We start from the raw sequence: 8,674 nt of genomic DNA, 5'->3' as shown, positions 1-8,674 counted from the left end.
TTAAGTAAACATTTATCGACTCAAATTTTTGGATAATGTTTCACAAGAACTCTGCTTTTGGAATTAAATGACATAGTTTGAGATTTTTGTCCTTATCCAACTCAAGACTATTTGTTGTTGCAGACTTTATAGAGCCTGGTACTTTGTTTTGTGAATGATCTCAGCTAGTTTTGAAGAAGCCAGTGCATTGAGAACACCATTATTTTGCATTATTTTGTGTTGTATAAATAGTCTCACTATTTTTTAGTGTTATATTTAAGTTTTTATAAATTTTTATTTGTATGCACTCAAAATATTATTCAATTGCATTATTTATTGTGGTGTAGAAATTCTCATTGTAATATTAGTGTTAACGTCTAAGTTTGTAGAAATTGTTAGAGGTGGCTAACCACAAAAATGAGGCACAAGCAAACATTCTTGTATTAATAGGTACATGGTTCGTATAGATTATGAAGAGTTTAGTGTGTTCTTTTTTTGGCTCATCATTTTATGACTGGTGGTTTTTTATCTATTAGTGGAGTATCATGCCAATAGCTAGTGCATAGTGTCATTAAGGCAATGACATTGTATCTAGTACATAGTGTTTATTTTTGGATGACACACTTGAAGCAATCTTCTAGTCACTACATGCACTTCTACATTGTTAGTAACAAGTTGAAGACCATTTTTAAATTTAAAATCCATTACCGCAATTCCCTTTTCCTCTAGCTGATTTAAGTTTGACAAACTGGGATTATTTTTTGAAATAAAAGGAGCCTTTAAACTATCAGCTTGATTGGAAGTTGCCTTGTTGCCCCCATTTCAAGAAATACAAGTCCATACCTTTTTGGGTGCTATATTGAGAATGAAATGAAACAAATAATAATTTATTATGTATTCTTTAAAGGGTGCTAGCTCAATGGAAGAGCGCCTAATTTACAAGTAGGAGGATGGTGGTTTGATTCCATCATGCCCTATCATGACCAAGTACACTACCAAATATGTGACTAAATATGCTATTGAATATGCTATTAAATATCTAACCAAATATACTATTAAATATGCTAATAAATACACTATCAAATATATGCCAAATATGTGACTAAATATGCTATTGAATATGTTACTAAACATGTGACCAAATATACTATTAAATATGATACTAAATACACTACCAAATATGTGATTAAATATGCTACTAAGTATACCATTAAATATGTGACTAAATTGATGATCAAAATCAGTGATCAGATAAGTGACTAAAATCATTTAGTAGTGTTATAAATGACTGGATATTAACTACTATTAATCATGTGACTGATTTTAGTCACATATATACAAATTTGGCTGGTCTTTCAGTCACATGTTGTTGTTTTTGTACTAGTATTAACGAAGATACATGTAAAGGTTGTGCTATGGGTAAAAATACTAAGAAGTCATTTCATCAAAGTGAAAATACGCCTAAGGAAAAGTTAACTCTTGTGGATTCTAATTTATGTGGACCTATGTATGTTGCATCTCAAATTGGATTCTTGTATTATGAAATCTTTATTGATGACTACTAAAGAAAAACATAGATCTATTTCCTAAATTCAAAAGAATTTGATGAAGTCCTAGGTAGATTCCAACTGTTTAAGGTATTCAGTGAAAATTTTGTTACAAGCTAGAGTTGTCATTGCACCAAAAGATTGACCTGTTAATTCTCGATACAACCACTAGAATTATATAACATAGGAGGTGGTTAAGCCATGTCATGAATCCCAAAGGGGAATGTGTTGGAATTACAATAGGAAAGATAAACTTCTAGGAGGGTGAATCAATAGTTTAAACTTGGACCCATAAATACTTTCACCACACATATATCTCATACATTCAATAGATAAACTGAAATAACATATAAAGCACATACATCTAAATCATGTAAACATATAAACATTCACACACATATGACACCAGATATGATTACCTAGAAACCCTTCAAGTGAGAAGGTTAAACTAGGGTGGGGATGACACCCACAAATCTTCATGACTATAGTAATAAAGTGTATCCAATGAAGGTTATGATGTTTTGACCATGAAACATGATCTACCTTGTGAAAGGTCTACCCTATTAAAGGCTTACAAAGATTGTTAAGTCTCACCTTGTAAAAGGATTTCAATAACCTATTAGAAGTGTGCCTTGTTAAAGGACTTTAAATCACAATTAAGTAAGCACCCTATTAAAGGATTTAAATATAGCTTGTTAGGACTACTCTGTTAAGAGATTTGACTGATTCACTTGCTATAATGATTTAGCAATGATCTTGTAGTTAGCACTTGATTTCCTGATGATAGATCACCTCTAAACTAATGTCTTCTCGATCCTTCTTGATCAAATGTCTCTCTTCTATATGCTTTTCCTTCCTTTGTTCTCCTTTAACTTATTCTACAATGCAATTTCAGATCATAACTCCTTAGTCACCATGAATGCTCTATTGCACATGCAAACTTCTCTCTTACTCCTCCTTCGCACTCTAGATAGTTTAGGGTTTGTCCTCCTTAAGAAGAATTAGGTGACTTAGGGTTATGTATAAATCAATGGCTATGATTCATCAATTTTTCCGCTTAAACCTTCCCTTTTTTTGATTGGTTTCATGTAATTTCATTGGGAATCCAACTAAAGATTTTTCCTTATCTCCAAAATATCATAATTCATCTTTAAGTCAACTCAAAAATAGTTTACATAGTTGTTTGTGCCATTACAAAAAACTATAACAAAAATGTTTCACTCGACATCTAAAGTCTTTGATGCTTGGCATATACAAATTTCTATACTGAGACTCGACATCACACTACTTGCTCAGCTCTTGAATCACTCAACGTACACTATCTACTCAAAACTTGAGTGACTCAACACATGAGTGACTTGACACTCACTGTGGACTTGGTATGCTCTATTATATACATGTTGTACTCAACATGTAGTACTTGTTCAACATGAACTAAGTAAATGACTTAAGTTTATGGACACTCATTTGTCAAAACCAATCTAAGATCAATGGAATGATGGCGGTTAGTCCAAAAATCCCCCATTAGTGTTACCTAAGGAGATTCAAACCTGTGACCAAGATCTAATACCACTTGTTACTAGCTAAAGTTGTTGTTGTACCAAAATATCAACCTATAAATGCTTGATATAACCATTAGACTTATACAACACAAGAGGCAATTAATCCATGTCATGAAACCCAAAGGGGAACATTGGCACTTAGTCCAACAAATTTATCCAAGAAAAGAATTAATGTGTTAACATTTGAAATTAGACATGAATCCTTGGGTAGTTTTCATGATCTCTTCATCATTTTTGTGTTGAGGCAGGGATCAAGAGGGAGTTTTTTTTGTGATAACATACCTAGATCCAAAGGAATTTTTATAGATGGGAAACACACTTCTAGAGCATGCTTTAGTTTGAGATCTTCTATGATTTTCTATTGCAGTCAGAAATGATATTAGACAATTGTCGTTGCCACCAACCAACTAATCTTGGCTTTAGTATTTTTGGCACAAATGATTTTGTCACTAGTACAATTCACAGCCCTATCACTAGTGACTAACAAGAGGTCATTGAATGCCCTACAACCTGCTATGCCTCTACCCTCCAATTGATTTGATTTAGATAACATATTCCTCCTCACTATCTTCATGTAGAGGGTCTTCAATGGTTACTCCATAAAGGCATTCTTTATCATCCTTTACGGCCAATTCATTATTTGTATTTACCTTTCTATCAAGGAGATCCATGGCTTGGTGAGTACAATTCATACCAATGTGGTCATTCTTCCTACAACAATAGCTTCAATTTTTATGAGCAAGTAGTTTTTACAATGGGCATGTGAGAAAATCAAGGAATTCCTCCTCCTTTTGATGAAACCCATAAGTATTTTGAATGATATGTCCTAAGATGTCATCCTCATCTTGGTAATCAATCATGAAGCTTCAATTAATCACCATTAAAGTTTGCAAAGAATATTGTTCCTCATTTGAAAAGGGTGTCCAAGGATTAGAGGATACTCACCCAAGGTAGCCTTAGGTTTGAGCACCCTAGGTAGACTTAGGTTGGAGCACAATAAAATTTGCAGGATACTCCTATGGGTCTATTCTATTGACCAAATCCTCTATAACTTTCCTTGGGCTTGATAGTTGATCGGTTAGCCAACTGCAACATGATAGGGGTAGGTTTAATGTTGGCCACCTTAAGGATATCCATTGTTTCCTTAGTCATAATGTTTATAGATGCCACTAGACCAATGAGGGTATTCTTAGTAAGTGTAGCATTTATGTGGACAAGCACAATAGGACTGCTAGGGTAAGAATACTTAGGAACAACTAGTGTTCCTAACATGATACCAAACCAACTATTTTATAACATGAACAATGTCATAAAATCATTAGATCTCAAATTGAAGCATGCTCTAGAAGTGTGTTTCCCATCCATAACACTTCATTTGGATCTAGGTGTGATATGTCAAATGTATCTTTCACAATGTCCAAGTCAAATGTGTATATCACTCACTTCTCGGTCAATCATGTCCTAGAATGATTCATTGTGAACCTTGGCCTGATTGATTGGGTGCTTAATAATGCCAACCAAAGCCCATTTCAGAGCAATAGCAAGTGTGTCTATCCTCACCGTGAGGAGCTTCAAATAGAACACTACAATTTCTCATGCCCCTTTACTTTTTACTCTATTATCATTATATTATATAAATTTGATAATTATATTTCATAATGTCATAATATTTTTCTTATTACTATATTTGTTTAATTTTGATCAAAGATCTATTATATCATTTTTATAAATAATAATACTTTTTATTAATTAATCCATTATATTCTATTTCAATTATTATATAATTTTTTAATATTAAATTTTTGTTTGAGAAAAGGGGGACATGACATTGAGGTTGCCCAAGTTAGTGGCATCATAACTGGCTCTTCATGAATTACTCTAGTTATTTCTAGGGAATTTGAACTAGCAAGAGTCGATCTTAAACAAAGATGGGCATTACTAATTTCAACCATATAAGTTAGTATAAACTTGTTGAATAGACTTATTAGCCTATAGGTTTTCCTTTTGGAGTTCAATCCAACCAGATTTTGTCTCAAACTGGTCAAAATTTGTCGCACACCGATCAAAATTTGTCAGATTTTGACTCACACCTAGAGATAAAATATCAAGAATTTTTTTTTGAGGCTCTATATTTGATTTTGGGAGCATATCTTTTATTTTGTGATCCTACAATCATGAAAGGTGAAGAAAATCTTTGAGAAATCTTATCTATAGATATGGGGGTATGATAAGATAGTGACCATTGAGAGCTTGTCCAACACACCATTTAACTCAACTCATGCACTACATTGTCCACTTTCCCTAAATTCCATATTCAATTATCGACAACCAATTTCAATCAACTAAGTGCTAGTTGAGTGGGTGAGTGCAGGTTGAGTGGGTGAATGTAGGCTAAGTAGATGAGTGGAGGAAGTGTGTTCTCCACTCTTCCACCCAATGTAGATAGATTAGATTTGAACTAATCCAATGTATTTGTTTTCTTCTTTGCTCAAGCAAATCCTGCAAGATTCAAATTTACCCTTGAAATTTCATTCGTAAGTCTTTTACACCTTTAGAAAAAATCAAGGGATCAATATCTATGTTCCAATATGTGGTTTAGATTTAACTTTTCGTGAATTTCATGTATGTTTCTTTCAACAATTCTTTTGTTAGTACCTAAAGTTGATTACACTACTTTGCACCATGGCTTCATTGTGGTAAGCCTCACTTGTTTGGAATCTCTTTTAACAAGTCCTTTTATTGGGTTCCATGCCCAATTCATGGCATCGATTAATTTGTTCTTAGTTCCTCAAACCTTTATCCATCGAAATGTCCAGGCCCACTTGGCTCCAAATAGAAAATTCAACTTTCACAAATACATAAGGAAGTCATTGGATGATGACTTCAATGTGGTGGTTGGAATCAAGTTAGTAAACATACTTTTGAAACCCTTGCTCCTCAGATGTCTATAATATTTTTTTCCCATTCTTCCCTATTTTTTCCTTTTCATTTATATTAACACTCTTTCTTTGAGTTGTATGCAGCCCTCCATTATGGGCATTTGTTGTGGTCTTTTTGCTTTTGAATGTATCTAGTAAACCTTCAACATAAAAAAACCTCCTCAAAGTATTTGTTCTTAATTATCTTATAAGGTTTTTTACTACTAGATGAGAATCTAATAAGTCTTTTTTTGATTGTATGCACTGTCTTTTGGAATAGGGTGGTATGCATACTTTTGGCTCTCTTTCGTGCCCTTATGTGTAAGTTATGAAATTTGTGTTCTTTAATGGAAACAACTGGCAATAATTTTTCTAATTGTATTTTTTATGCTCATTGGCAATTTGTTCCCCAAATGTATAGATGGTTATGTTAGTTGGTAGGAAATTGCAAGTAATAATAACAAAGATGGCCTTAGAAATCCATGAGAAACATATTTTTGTTAAAGGAATGCCAATAGTTCAACCCAATGATAAATGCTTCTAGCTCAATCACCCAAAGTTGATTATCTTCCAAGTATTAAAATTTTGTAGAGCTTGAAGTCTCAATGTGAATGTTACTTCCTATTACTCTGTGGAAGATAATATACTCACTAATTAGTTCAACCTTATTTTGTGCATAATGCTTTCCAGCTTGCTTTCTTTTTATGGATATGTGTAAGTACTAAGAACAATACTATTTGGTCAAGAATAAGTAGTTACATAAATACTCTCATGAAAATTTTCAGTAATAGAGTTGAATAGTTTACATCTTCTAGCATAATTGTAGCTAATTATTTTAGTAAGTACAGTATGAGTTTGGCTTGAGGTCCTATTTCCATCAAAATTTCACATTTATCTTGATCAGAGTTGCAATGGGGTGAGTATACAAAATGATTTTCATGCACATTTTTAGATAGTGTTTTTCCTTGATAGACTCAAGATAGGCATGGAATCCTCTGAATTGGGGTTTTGATTCCATTCCCCTTCCTAATTGTCACATAAATCTTTTAAGAATAATCTATCTCTATTTTAGAGACAAATGTAAACTAATCTTTATTTCTTGTGCATGTTTCTAGGATCATTGTGCAATTTTTATGCAGCTAGGTCACATTTCCTCTCTATGCACTTGTGACAGGTTTTTCTTTTTATGCACCCTAAAATTGGAAAAAAAATAAATAAATAAATTTGGGTATTCTCTTAATGCAGATTCAATTGAGTAGCATTCGTATTGAATCCCATAGGAAAAATCCAATGTAGTTATACTGCTAGAAGCCCATTCAAATTCATTACTGAAGAAATGTGGAATTTATTATGCTCAACATTTTGGCCAGAACTAGACAATTAATATAATTTTGTTTCTGGATTCGATTGTATATGTTTTTTAGCATCATTGTTTCTGATCAAAACTTTGTAATTCAATTCTTTTTTTCTTTACTGTACTTCACTCTCATTTTGACGATGGATAATGGAATGTGATCTAAACATTGATGCTAAAAAAATACACACAATCGAGTCTAAAAACAAAATTATATTAGAAATAGACTATAGAAATGTAGAGAATTATTCTCTAAAGATCAGAGCAATGGTTTATGCAGATGGGGTCTCACATGAGAGAGGATATATTCAAAGAATGAACAACTAATGCACTAAAGAAATCGCAGCACAATGCAAAGTAAAAGAGGAAGAAAAATAGGGGGTTTGAATTCTCTGGAAGTGGATTTTGAAGTGGTGATACAACTCCAAGTCATGGATCATCACCAATACACATGCTCCACAAATACAGATCAATGGGAGACATTAAAAGTCAAGATGTTTCTCATAAATTTTACCATTCAGACTATGAAGCATCAAAATATGAGATTGAAGAGCCTTCTCCTTTTCCTTCTCCTCATCATCCTTTTTCTTCCTATCATGCTCAACTAGTCCTAGCTTTTGGGAAAGAGAAGACAACAAGACAAGACTCTGTGACAAAAGAGACCAATGATATCACTAATTTCTCCTTTGCAGTGGATTCTACTAAAATAATTGCATCATAATACCATTTGCTAATATTATTCATCAAAGATAAAGACAAATAAATTCCAAGAATTGTAAAACCATCTCCCACCCCATGGAAAATCATCTTACCAATCAAAATTATTGTAGTTACATTCTACTATTTGTTGTTCATTCCAACCATCTAATTACAAACTCTTTCTTATCCTTGGGAGTTCCACATACCAAATTTCCAAATGATTAATATATACGTGTGTTGTAACCCAGGCATTTATTGGGCACATTGGTAACTTCGAACTCGCTACAGATACCATCAATTATGCAATTATTGGAGGCCTTGCAATGGGAATCATCATAAATTTTTCATTAACTGGGTCAATAATCAAGTTGAAAAAATGTTGGAGCTAGTATTTCTAATTTGGGCAGCCATTGTTGAAGCTATTGCATCTATTTTTTCTTATGTGTTTTGCTTTCCCCTTATAGTTGAGAATGAGCAGTGCATTGGAGACATTATGTGGGCAGGCTTTTGGAACCGAGGATATTCACATGCTGAGGGTGTATATGCAAAGATCTTGGATTATTTCCATAACCACAACAATTGCACTCAGTCCTCTTTACATATTTGTTGGGCCCA

The 8,674-nt window shown here is 33.1% G+C and overlaps 1 pseudogene; it reads left to right on the top strand.

Moving 5' to 3' along the window:
• The first annotated feature begins 5,487 nt into the window (after positions 1-5,487).
• Positions 5,488-8,081, top strand: LOC149563168 (MLO-like protein 6; annotated as a pseudogene).
• The last annotated feature ends 593 nt before the right edge of the window (positions 8,082-8,674 follow it).

Source organism: Cupressus sempervirens, chromosome 4 (assembly GCF_028749045.1).
Source record: "Cupressus sempervirens isolate cs-2001-9-10 chromosome 4, ASM2874904v1, whole genome shotgun sequence".
NCBI lineage: Eukaryota > Viridiplantae > Streptophyta > Pinopsida > Cupressales > Cupressaceae > Cupressus > Cupressus sempervirens.
This window is presented reverse-complemented; position numbering and strand designations above follow the sequence as displayed.